Source organism: Lithobates pipiens, unplaced genomic scaffold (assembly GCF_037356315.1).
Source record: "Lithobates pipiens isolate NorthernLeopardFrog02 unplaced genomic scaffold, aLitPip1_a1.2 Scaffold_1, whole genome shotgun sequence".
Lineage (NCBI taxonomy): Eukaryota > Metazoa > Chordata > Amphibia > Anura > Ranidae > Lithobates > Lithobates pipiens.
In genome coordinates, this window is record NW_027507685.1 from 130,685,141 (window position 1) to 130,697,643 (window position 12,503).

The following is a 12,503-nucleotide window of genomic DNA, read 5'->3' on the forward strand; positions in this document are numbered from 1 at the left end:
AGCATGGAGGTGGAAACATGATGCTTTGGGGCTATTTCTCTGCTAAAGGTACAGTCCAATTTTGTTGCATTGAGGGGCCAATGGATGGGTCCATGCAGTGGACTAGGGTGGGGGGGTGCGAGGGTCCAACGCCCCGGGCGCAAAATTTAGAGGGGCGCTGTCATAAGTGTGGACTGTCTAGGATGGGATTAAAAGCCCCTCGTTAAATTTATGATGCTGAAAAATCCATGTTGTTCAGCAACAGCTGCTGTTCTTGTGGTGGGGGGCGGGCAGCTGGGGGGTCCGTACCACAGTGGTGATCAGCGAGGGGCTGAGCCAAGGACAGATAGGCTGGCCGTCTGAGAGCCCGGGAATGGGGAGAATAGTTTTATCAGGCTGCCCGCCTCCTCCTCGAACTAGCCCCCCAGACCCTGCCCCCCCCCCCCCCAAGAGATGAGAAGCGGTGGACGCATCATCTTCCATGCCTCTAGGGCATGGATTGCTCGAACTTCCTCTCCGCACTAACATGAGTCCCGGAGCACAGGCTGACAGAGGACTTGCGAGGAGGCGCAAGTTGTCACTGCTGCTAGAAGGGTCAAAGCACCCCCGGATCAAGGAGACAGACTGGCATGGAAGGTAGGGCTAGCAGTCTCTATCATCTCCCCCTCAGTCCCCTCTGCCTCTCTCAGCCCCCCCCCCTTTCCCTCAGCTCCACCGTCTCTCTGATCCCAATGTCTCTCTCTGCCTCTCTCTCAGTGAATCCAAATCACCAGTACTGCAAAAACACACAATTTTGCAAATATATAAAATTAGTTTATTTATATAATAATCAATAAAAAGTTCATCCATAGCCATAAAGTCCATTCATAGCCATGTTTTTTGGATGATTTGGATTCCCTACCCAGTAGGGCTATCTTAGATATATTGTATTTGATGAATTGTTATGCCATTTTCCGTGCTTTATTTGCACAATGAGGGTGAGGTTTCTTACAGCACTGGTGATGAGGACTCATTACTCAGTAGGGTATTTTTTTTTAAATAATTCAGTTAAATGGGAGCTGCATACAGTATGTCACATTCACACTATAATACTTGTTGCAGCACCGTGCCATTGGGATATTGACCCCAATGGCACGGTGCTGCAACAAGCATTATCTTGTGAACATGACATATGTAGCGCCCATTAACTGAAATAATACTTTAAGGAATCTGTCAGAAACCATGAAACAGACTGAGACAGATGTACAATCAAATCACACTTGTTTATTAATAAAAATAAAAAGGCAAATAGAAAACAGCGTAGTCAAGCATAGCCAGAGTCCAGTAGCCAGATCGGGTAGTCAGCCAGTCCAAAGTTCATTAACCAGATCAGGTAATCAGCCAGGCCTGAAGTCAGGGATCCAAGGAGAGTAACTGCAAGCAGGATAAGAAGCTGGGAGGGATGTCAGCAAGCCAGTCTTGAAACAAACAGCAGGAGATGGTTCCCTGTGATGTGACCAACGCGAAGGCAAAGGAAAGAGTGAGCTGGAAGGCTTTAAATAGGCAGGTCAGACGAGCATCATTGGGAACAGCTGGTGGAAAGAGAAGAGAGCTGGCAATTAGCCGACAGCTGAGCGGCCAGCCCAGAGGAGGAAGGGCTAAGCCAGCCCTGACAGATTCAGAGAAGATCTGTAAAAGAGGAGGGGACCAAAATCCCTCCTGAGATGTGTGCAATCCTGGTCACCAACTACAAGAAACATCTTACCTCTATGCTTGTCAACAAGGGCTTCTCTGCCAATAAAAATTCATGTTTTGCTTGGGGGTCAAATACTTATTTTACTCGCTGAACTGAAACTTAATTTATAGCATTTGTTTTATGTGTTTTTTTTCTGGATTTTTGGTTGATATCGCATCTCTATCATTTAAATTACACCTATGATAAAAATGATAGACCCTTCATTTCTTTCTAAGTGTACAAACTTAAAAAATCTGCAGGGGATCAAATAATTATTTTCCCCACTGCAAGGGCTGTGTTATATATTAGCCATTCACACACAGTTAAATCATTTAGACTTGCTTTGTGTTTACTTCTGTTAATCACAATCTGGGATTCCCTCTACATAGTTTCCAACAGGACATCTTGAGCCTCAAGGGCATAACGAACTTCCAACATCAATAATATGCATCAGAGAATGTTAGTGTAAAACACAGCCAAGCAATTGTTCTGTATTACGAGGACCGGGAAACCACAATCCTAACATATGAATGAGCTCACTTGGCATGCACCTTTATTTATTTAGGGAGTGCTTCTAAACACCAAATCCATACAACATGTTAGTAAGCACACAGGTCACACAGCAACCCCCAGAGTCTAGAAGGGTTTTAATAGACATGTATGGATAGTGCATACAAATATAAGATAAAGAGAACCAGTCATGGGTCACCTTCTACACAAATGTGAATTTTTAGTTGTATTTATTATTTATAGCTATTTATATAGTCTTACCTCCCAACTTTGGCATTTGGAAATAAGAGGCACAGTAGTTCAGGAGACAAAAATGGGTCACAAATGGGTCAAAAATGGGCATGGGCTAATTGCACTGAATATTAAGCGTCGCTTACAGGATCATGGTTAGACATAAACACTCCATAATTACTTTGCTATGAGCGAGAGCCTACACAAACCTAAAAGGAACAAAAAATGATATACAATATTTTATATATATATATATATATATATATATATATATATATATATATATTTATTTATTATTACACACACACACACACACACACACACACACGTTTTCCCTGGAAAATAAGCCCTAGTGTGATTTTCGGGGAGGGCTGCAATATAAGCCTCTGAAAATAAGCCCTAGTTTGGAAGGGTTGTGAAGTCCTAAAATGCCCTGTATTATAGTGTTGTGTGGTCTAGACTGTGTATTGCTTCTGTGGTCTATTTGCAGTGAATATCTGTGCTGTGGGGTAGCTCGGTGCTCAGCACAGTTTACATTGTATAGGACTGTAATGCAGTGCATTTTAGGATTTTAATAGGCACTTTTAACTCGGTTCCACTGGCCATTGGGGATTTCTGACAGGCAGGGAGGGGATAGAAGACAGCACATGACAAGCCCTACTTCGAAAATAAGCCCTACTGGGTCTTTTGTTGCAAAATTAATACAAGACCCGGGCTTATTTTCGGGGGAAACACGGTATACACAAAGAGAGACAGCACTGTCTATGGGCCTACCTTAAAGATGAAATTCATTAGTTGCAAACTACACAGCACAGCAATGATCAACTGTTGACATAGGCAACCCGGGAAAGTTGGAGATCTACCTAAACATGAAAGAGATCAAAGAAAAAAAAGAATACTATAATATAAATGTCACTATAAAAATATAAAACTTTACATTTTTAGCTACAGTAAACTTTCAATTAACTTTCATTAACATTTTTCTCATGTCTGGAGAAGTAAGTTGTCTGGCTGGGATGGGTTAGACCAGTCAAAAGATTATATGTTTTGGTCAAGATGTGCTCAGGTAAGGAGCTGCAGACTGCACAGGTCAGTATCATGTAATGCATAGTTCATATGTCAGGAGTGTATAAGACAGAGTGCAGGGGTCAGGGGTAAGAAAATCAGAGTTGCCCAGACTGGTAGTTCTTGTGCCTGCACACTGTGCTGAGGTGAACCCCTAACAGCCATTTGCATCGGTGCTTTCCTGGTTCAGCCAATAAAAAAGAGGCAAGTATAGTAGCGCTGAGAGTTGGGTGGTAGCACCATGACTATAAGTGGAAACATTGCAACAATTTTTAAGCAATTAGAAGGAAGAAATATAATGTCTGTGACTAGAATGTATATAGTTAAATTGATGCAAAGGGATAAACAGATTTTATAAATCATTAGAGTAACCAACTTTCCCGAGTCCCTTTCTGTCCATTTTCCTGAGGCAGTGCTATATACAATGCTGTGAAAAAATATTTGCCCCCTCCCTGATTTTCTTTTTGCATATTTCTCACACAATGATTCGGATCATCAAACTAATTTTTATATTACACAAAGATAACCCAAGTAAATCCAAGATGCAGTTTTTAAATTATTATTTAATTTATTAAGGGAAAAAAGCTGTTAAATCCTGCCTGGCCGTGTGTAAAAAAGTAATTGCCTCCTCCCATGCTGAATCATGAATGAACTGAGATTAATCAATCACAGTTATTTGGAAAGCTGAGTTAAATTTCACTTGCCATATCCAGGCCTGGTTACTGCCAGACCTGTTGAATCAAGAAATCACATAAATGGAAGCTGTGACAAAGTGAAGCATGCTAACAGATCACAAAAAGCCACACATGCCACAATCTAAAAAAAATCAAGAACAGATTAGAAACAAGGTAATGTACGTGTAACGGTCTAGGAAGGGTTTCAAAGCAATTTCTAAGGTTTTGGAACTCCAGTGAACCACGGGGAGAGCCATTATCCACAAATCGAGATAGCTTGGAACAGCGGTGAACCTTCCCAGGAGTGGCTGGTCTACAGAAATTACTCCAGGAGCATGACAGCGACTTATCCCGGAGGTCATAAAAGAACCCTTAACAACATTTACAGAACTGCATGCCTCACTTGCCTCAGGTAAGATCAGTGTTCATGATTCGAAAATAAGACAGATTGGGCAAAAATGGCATTCATGGGAGCGTTCCAAGGCCAAAGCCACTGCTGACCAAAAAAGAACACAAAGGCTCATCTCACATTTACCAAAAAACATCTTGATTATCCCCAAGACTTTTAGGCAAATATTCTGTGGACTGATGAGACAAAAATGTAACTTTTTGGAAGGTGTGCATCCCGTTACATCTGGCATAAACCTAATAAAGCATTTCCTAACAAGATCATACCAACAGTCAGACATTGTGATGATAGCGTGATGGTCTGAGGCTGCTTTGCAGCTTCAGGACCTGGACGACTTACCATAATTGATGGAACCATGAATTCTGCGCTCTAATAGAAAATCCTAAAGCATAATGTCGGGCCATCAGTTCATGACCTCATGCTTAAGTGCACTTGGGTTATGCAGCAGGACAATGATCCGAAAGAGAACAGCAAGTCCACCTCCAAATCCTGGAAACAAAGCAAAATCTCGGTTTTGGAGTGGCCTTGTCAAAGCCCGGACTTAAATCCAATTGAGATGCTGTATGATGACCTTACAAAGTCCATTCACGCTGGAAAACCCTCCAATGTGGCTGAAATAAAACAATTCTGCAAAGAAGAGTGGGCCAAAATTGCACCACAGCAACGTGAAAGACGTATTGCCAGTGGCGGCCCAAACACAGGCAGTTAAAAAAAAATTTTTTTTAAAAAAAAAATAAAAAATACAAAAAAAGGTCCTTAAGTGCACTGTGTTCGGACGCCGGACACAGTCCACTATGAGAAGCGCCACGTCTATGCAATCACGAGATTGTAGATGTGGCATTTAATTTGCGGACTCTTGTCCCGCCGAGTAGCTTCTGCCCGGCGCTCGTAGTATTTATTACGATGGCCGGGCGGTTTGATTCACATCCAGGTTAGATGTAATTTTCTGTTTTCTCTCTCCCATTGCACCCGGGAGAGAGAAAACCGGAAGTATGAGGAGCGGACTCCTCCATCGCCTCTGCCAGTGGAAGGAGACACCGCAGGAGAGGACAACACAGCAAGGTAAGTACGAGAATGGAGGGGCGTTTGATGGGACACAGGCTGCATGTAACGGACGCAGGCTGCATGTAACGGACGCAGGCTGCATGTAACGGACGCAGGCTGCATTTGAGGTGACACAGGGTGCATGTAAGGGACGCCGCTGGGGGCACCTGATGTAAGGACAGACTCCGCTGGGGACACCTGATGGCATCTGGTGGCAGGCGATGTGGCTAGTGACACGTTCAGGGCTCCTGATTCTGCATTATGGTGATTTGAACGATTTCATTTTATATTACAATGTAATAATAGAAATAATGTGCTTCAATCATCCTGACAACCATGGTGCCGAGATGGTTGAAGTGCTAACACCAGGTGTTTAGAGTATCTTTATCTGCTAATTGTTAAACTTTCTAAAATGCATATTTCTATTGTTGTGAAGGATCTGGGCATGCTGTCCCTCCATCAGTCTCTCCCTCTCCCTCCATCCCTTGTTCATCTCAGACGCTAACCACACCACCTTGGAGCCAGGGGGGTCAAAAAGGAAGGGTGGGGTCTGGCGCCTACGCCAGCTTCCATTGCTTATTGCCAGTTATTGCAGTTGTTGCTGCCAAGGGTGGCACAACTGGTTGTTAGGTTTAGGGGCAATTACTTTTTCACATAAAGCCAGGCAGGTTTGGATAGCTTTTTTGTCTTAATAAATGAAACCATCATTTAAAAACTGAATTTTGTATTTACTCGGGTTATCTTTGTGTAATAAAAAAAATGATTTAATGATCTGAGTCATTTGTGTGACAAATATGCAAAAAAATAAAAAATCAGAAAGGGGGCAAATACTTTTACACAGCATGGTATATTATAGCATTTCCACCACTGTTCAGCCTTGATAAAGAGGAAAAGTCCTTGAAATGTTTTGCCTGGTACTTTACCCTGACACAACTTGCACCATTACCTCCTGAAGGAGTTACCGAGAGACAGGAGTGGCTGCTAGCCCTGAGACCACTAGAGCAGGTCCTGTCTAAGGAATCTGATTGAAAGCTGAAAAGAAAAACTATCCCCCACCACTGGCCACACCAGTTTGTTCCACAAAGAAATTATTTTTTAGTTTGGTGCATTAACCCCTTCCTACTGCTGCCTCCTGGCCTTTTAAGAGGTTCTAAATGCCGGGAGCATTCCGATAAAGTGACCGCTGTGCTTGGCTGTCCCAGCGGTCTCATGATCCAATGCAAGTATGCATCGGGAGCTTTCTGGTAGCTGCCGGTCTCTATGCTGCGAGCTTGCAGGGCATCACAAAACAATTTTTACATAGGGCCGCATATATGCATACAGCTGGTGGAAAGAGGTTAATAGTAAAAGTAACTTGTAAAAGTAGTGCTATTAAGAACTACCTAAATCTGCTAAATGTGTTGATGAACTTGCCAAAAAGGGCTACAGTTATTTTAGGATTTGGCGCAGGCTATTTTAAAGGGGCATATCACCAGGAAAATGTCGGTAGGGAGTAACTGATTCCCCCCAATAGAACTGGGCACTTTTATTTCAATGACAATTTTTTTCACTTTAACTAACCACATGTATACTCACTAACCATACACACGCTAACACACATACTGTGACCTTCGAGGAGCCCAAGATCATCGGCCAAGCACACTGGCAAATGCAAACAGTCCTTTTTAGAAAAACAAAAACAGACAAACAGAAAAACAGCTAGTCTTTAGTAAAAAAAATATAGTCCATCAATTCCTAGTACAAAAAATAAAGAGCCAGCTCACTGGTGGTCACACTCGTCCCTTACAAGCTGTTTGCCAGCTCCCATCTGCCCCAGGGGTCCAAGAGAAGGTTACCACAGTTCAGCAGCCATGTCTCAGCCATAAACTAGCCCACATTGCTCACTTACATGTGTTCTACTCTATCCCTCACAGACAGGTCCTGACTGTTTCTTCTTCCATTGCTGGACTCTGATGCACCCGGGTTAACCCATTCCAGACCAAAGCCCCTGTTATCAGGGTTTGGAGGTTCTTCTCTCCCAAAACGCTTTAAACTTCTGAAATTATGGGTCTCTAATGAGGACTCACTAATCCAGAGAGAACTGAAAACTGGTCTTCTCCTATCGGACTGCCCTGGAACCCCTCACCCTGCATTGATGAGAAGCCCTGGGTACTCAAGGTCTTCAAACTGTTCTTCTTAGAAGTATCACAACCCAAATAATTGGAGAATAGTGATGAGCTTCGAGTTCGAGTCAAACTCATGTTCGAGTCAAACTCATTATTAGTGCAATGTGCCATATAAAAAAATAAAATAAAATAGATACAATCCATATACATAATAATTGTGAATAAAATAGTGAAAATGTTATAAAAAGTTGGTAGCAAAAAAGTCCTTGCAAAAAAGATCATTTGTGCTGATTATCTTCCAAGTGGGATCATTAGTGAACAGTCCATCACCAACTGGAATACACCCAATGTGCTCCATATGTGGGTTCTGCTTACCCACATATGGAGCACATTGGGTGTATTCTGCTCAAATGTAATAATTTTTCACTATTTTGTATGTGAATTGTATCTATTATTTTATGGCACTTTGCACTTTAAAATTAATATACAGTAGACGTATTGCTTTATAGGAATATGTAAATACTATTGCAAATTATATTGTACCCTATGAGCGCCCCCTCATATATCACTCAATGTTTATCAATAACTTTGCTCAACTGCTGAAACAGATAAAAAGGAACATTGTTTCTTTTGTTTATACATCTACAGATCAAAGGGACGAACTTTGATCTGCAGATGACATGAGTTTAGTCAAGCAAAAAATATATATATTACATTATAATATATTTTATTATTTTTTTTATATTATATATATTTATATTTATTTTTAAATGAAATGTTCCTCTGTTTAACCCCTTATTAACCCTTAATTTACGCTAAACTATTTCCCAACCAGCCGCCATCGTTATACTGTGGCAGGTTGGCTCCCCTGTGCGAATCGCTATAGCTGTACGGCAGTCGCTTTAAGGGCTCTAGGCGGCGCAACATTGGAGCTGATGTGCATGGCCTGCGGCCACGATCGCTCTTCAGAGAGCCAGAACGGGGATCTGTCAATGTAAACAGACAGATCCAATTTCTGTCAGGGAAGTAGAGAGCTCATCTGTCCCTAGTTATCAGGAACAGCGATCTCTCTCTATTCTTAGGCAGTCCACTACCCCCCCCCCCCCCCAGTTAGAAACACCTCACTAGGGAACACTTAATCCCTAGTGTTAACCCCTTCCCTGCCAGTGACATTTATACGGTAATCAGTGGCTATTTTTAGCACAGGTCGCTGTATAAATGTCAATGGTCCCAGAAAAGTGTCCGATCTGTCCGCCGCAACGTGGCTAAAAATTGCTGATCACCGCCATTACTAGTAAAAAATAATAATAAAAATGCCATAAATATATTCCCGATTTTGTAGATGCTATAACATTTGCACAAACCAATCAATATACACTTATTGCAGTTTTTTTTTAACAAAAATATGTAAAATACGTATTGGCCTGATGAAGATTTTTATTTTTTTGGGGTGATATTTATTATAGCAAAAAGTTTTTTTCAAAATTGTCCCTCTTTTTGTTTATAGCGCAAAAAATAAAAACAGCAGAGGTGATCAAATACCACCAAAAGAAAGCTCTATTTGTGGGGAAAAAAGGGCGTCCATTTTGTTTGGCTACACTGTTGCAGGACCACGCAATTGTCAGTTATAGCGACACAGTGTCTTATCGCAAAAAATGGCCTGGTCATTAAGGGGGCAAATCTTCTGGTCCTTAAGTGGTTAATGCCGTATTCTCCTTATCCATTTAATTTTTTTCCTACTGATTTTTTTTGCTCACTTCTATTTTTTAAAACAATAATTAAAACTGTTTTTTGTTTGCTTTGTTCACTAATATTTTACACCTTCAACATATATTTACACATTTCCCATTGAAAAAGCGCACAATTTAAAAAAAAATTATTTTAATCATAAATAATTTTTCAATGCTTTGTACCATTGCTGACAGCTGAAGTGTACACAAAACAGTTGTGGCAGGTATTGATAATTGGTATCAGCGATAAAAAAAAAAAAAAAAAAATAAGTATTGGTATCGTAAAATAAAAAAATGGTACCGGGGCATCCCTAGTTTTTACACATGATTTGTGGTACGGGAGCAGAATTGCTAATTTTCGCCCCAATATACTTTTAAATAGGAAAGCCAGAAAGACATGTAAATGTGCATTTTTCAACAGTTTTTTAGACACTCCTAATGGAATCATAGTCTATGGAACCACTAACACCCAATTTTGTCTCAAAGAAGCAAACTTTGTTTTTTGAGCTTCAATAGGTGACATGTGATACAACGCTTAGGTAAGAACAGGTCCTCGAGAGCAATGGAATTCTTTATCTTGAGTGTTGTCACACATCGGGAATCATGAAAAAATGCTAACTTACCAGCATGTCCATGGAGTGCGGGAGAAAACCCATGCAAACACAAAGAGAACATGCTCCATGCAGACAATATTCCAGTCAGTATTCAAATTAAAGACCCCAGTGCTGCAAGGCAGGAGTGCTTGCCACTATACCAGCGCACTGCCCCTGTACAACAGGTCTATCATATTAGAAAATGGAAGGGTTAGAAATTATCAGTTTTGTGTTGCTGTCTGGATCCTCTAGCAACATTCACCTTCTCTACACAAAATGTGATAAGAAAAACAAAATGTTAGAATTTTCCCTGAGTAAACCTTACAGTGGGGACACTTGTTCCGGTGAGAACTGTCCAAAGGAGATTTCCTCACATTGGAGACATTTCCTCTAAGATCCTGCTGTGCATCTGAGACAGGAAGTGACAGAAAATCTCTTCAATGTAACACAAACAGAAAGAAAAATTCAAAGGGCTGCAAAACATTCCCCGATATATCCAAAATTAAAGAAAAAAATGTTTCCTTTAGATACACTAATGTAGCCAAGGTCAGCTATTATGCTTATAAGTTAGAGACATTTTCTGTGTTGTTAATGTGAGGTTGGCTCCCTCTAGTGTTTGCTGGACTCTATGTGTGAATTATTTTCATCCTGTGTGAGGACGTAGAGCAAAGTATCATGGAACATGTAGTTCAGAATGCTGAAGTGACACTGCCAGCAGGACTGATCTGAACTACAAGGAACAGAATGCTGAGTGCACAGAACAGACGGTTGGGAGAGGATATGAAAAGGGCTGGCGCGACCTAGATCCGTCTCTCTGGACACCATTTTGACTGCCAGCAGGAGGTCTGTGTGACAAGGAGTTTGCTGAAGATTTGTGGCCTACACATTGGGGAGCCGGACAGCTATACCCAGAGGGATCTCTGCGGACGGCATCTCCTCTTCTGTGCAGTGGACCAGCAGGTGTTCCGGGTCATCCAGAGGCACCTGCAATTCAGAATCCAGTGGGCTGCAGCATGCAGTGTTGGCCGCCATTTTCCAGAGCAAAGAGAGAGAGAGAGAGAGAGAGAGAGAGAGAGAGAGAGAGAAGAAAAGAGAGAGAGAAGAGAGAGAAGAGAAGAGAGAGAGCAGAGAAAGGAGAGAGAGAAGAGAGGGAGAGTTTCAGCTGGAGTCTTATCTGCAATGTTATCTAATCCATCCGAGATTTGGAGTGGTGAGCAGGCATAGCCCATGTTATAGTTAAGGACGCTGCTGTTGAACAACACACAGTTTAGCTAGTGGTACTTTTAGTCCCACGGAAGTTAAACTCTCCATTATAACAGACACAGCCTGTAGATGCCTATGCACAGTACACATTACTGATTTCAGTTATTAGTTAAAAAAAAAAAAAAAAAAAAAACACATACTGTGTGTATATATATATACATATATACATACACACACACACACACACACACACACACACACACACATACTGTTCTTCTACAACATTGTACTTTTTATTGGCGGAAGAAGGGTATTTATATACGTGTGTGATTTTAGAAACTATTTTCATTCAATATTTGACATTTATACAGATATTTTGTATTTACTTAAAGTAAAACGAAATGGAAAAACCTTTATTTTTTTATATATTTTAGACAGGGTCGAGAGTAGGGATGAGCCGAATGGACCCCTGTTCGGTTTGCACCAGAACTTCTGAACACCGCAAAAGTTCGGACCAGAAGACAGGGGTTTTAACCCTCCATTACGCTATCCAAAATTAAAAAGAAAGTTTTCTTTAATTACACTTCTCATTTCTCATTTCTCAACCTTTTCAACGCAAAGGGACCTTTGAAAATTTTCCAGTCTCCAGGCTAAAAATTACTAGATCTACAACACATAATAAATTATTTGCACCAGAACTTCTGAACACTGCAAAAGTTTGGACCAGAATAATGAACCCCATTAAAGTCAACGGGACCCAAAACGTAAAAAATCTAAAGTGCTCATTTTGAAGGCTTCTATGCAAATAATTGGGCATAAAATGGTTATAGGGGTCCGGGGCCTGCCCTGGGGGACATGTATCATTATATAAAAAGTTTGCGAAAAATGTCATTTTTAAATGAGCAATGATTTTTTTATTTTTAAAGTGAAAGCCTAGAAATGAAAAATTCATTCCAATATAGTGCTTGGCCTGGGGGTCCCCTAAGTCTGCCTGTAAAGTGGCAGATCTTTACCATGTCTAGAATCTGCTACAGCAAGAATTGCATTCATAAAAAAAAAAAAAAAAAAGACATTTTCCCTGCAAGCTGAATTTATTTTGCAAAGTAACAGCTGGGGAGCCAGTGTGTATGATGAGGCCACAATGTAGTGCACTGGGAACAAGATTAGAGATTTTTTGGATACATTCTGGTGTCACTTTGACTTTGTATAGAAGTAACGGGTGCGTAAATTTGGTCTTTGGGTGTCG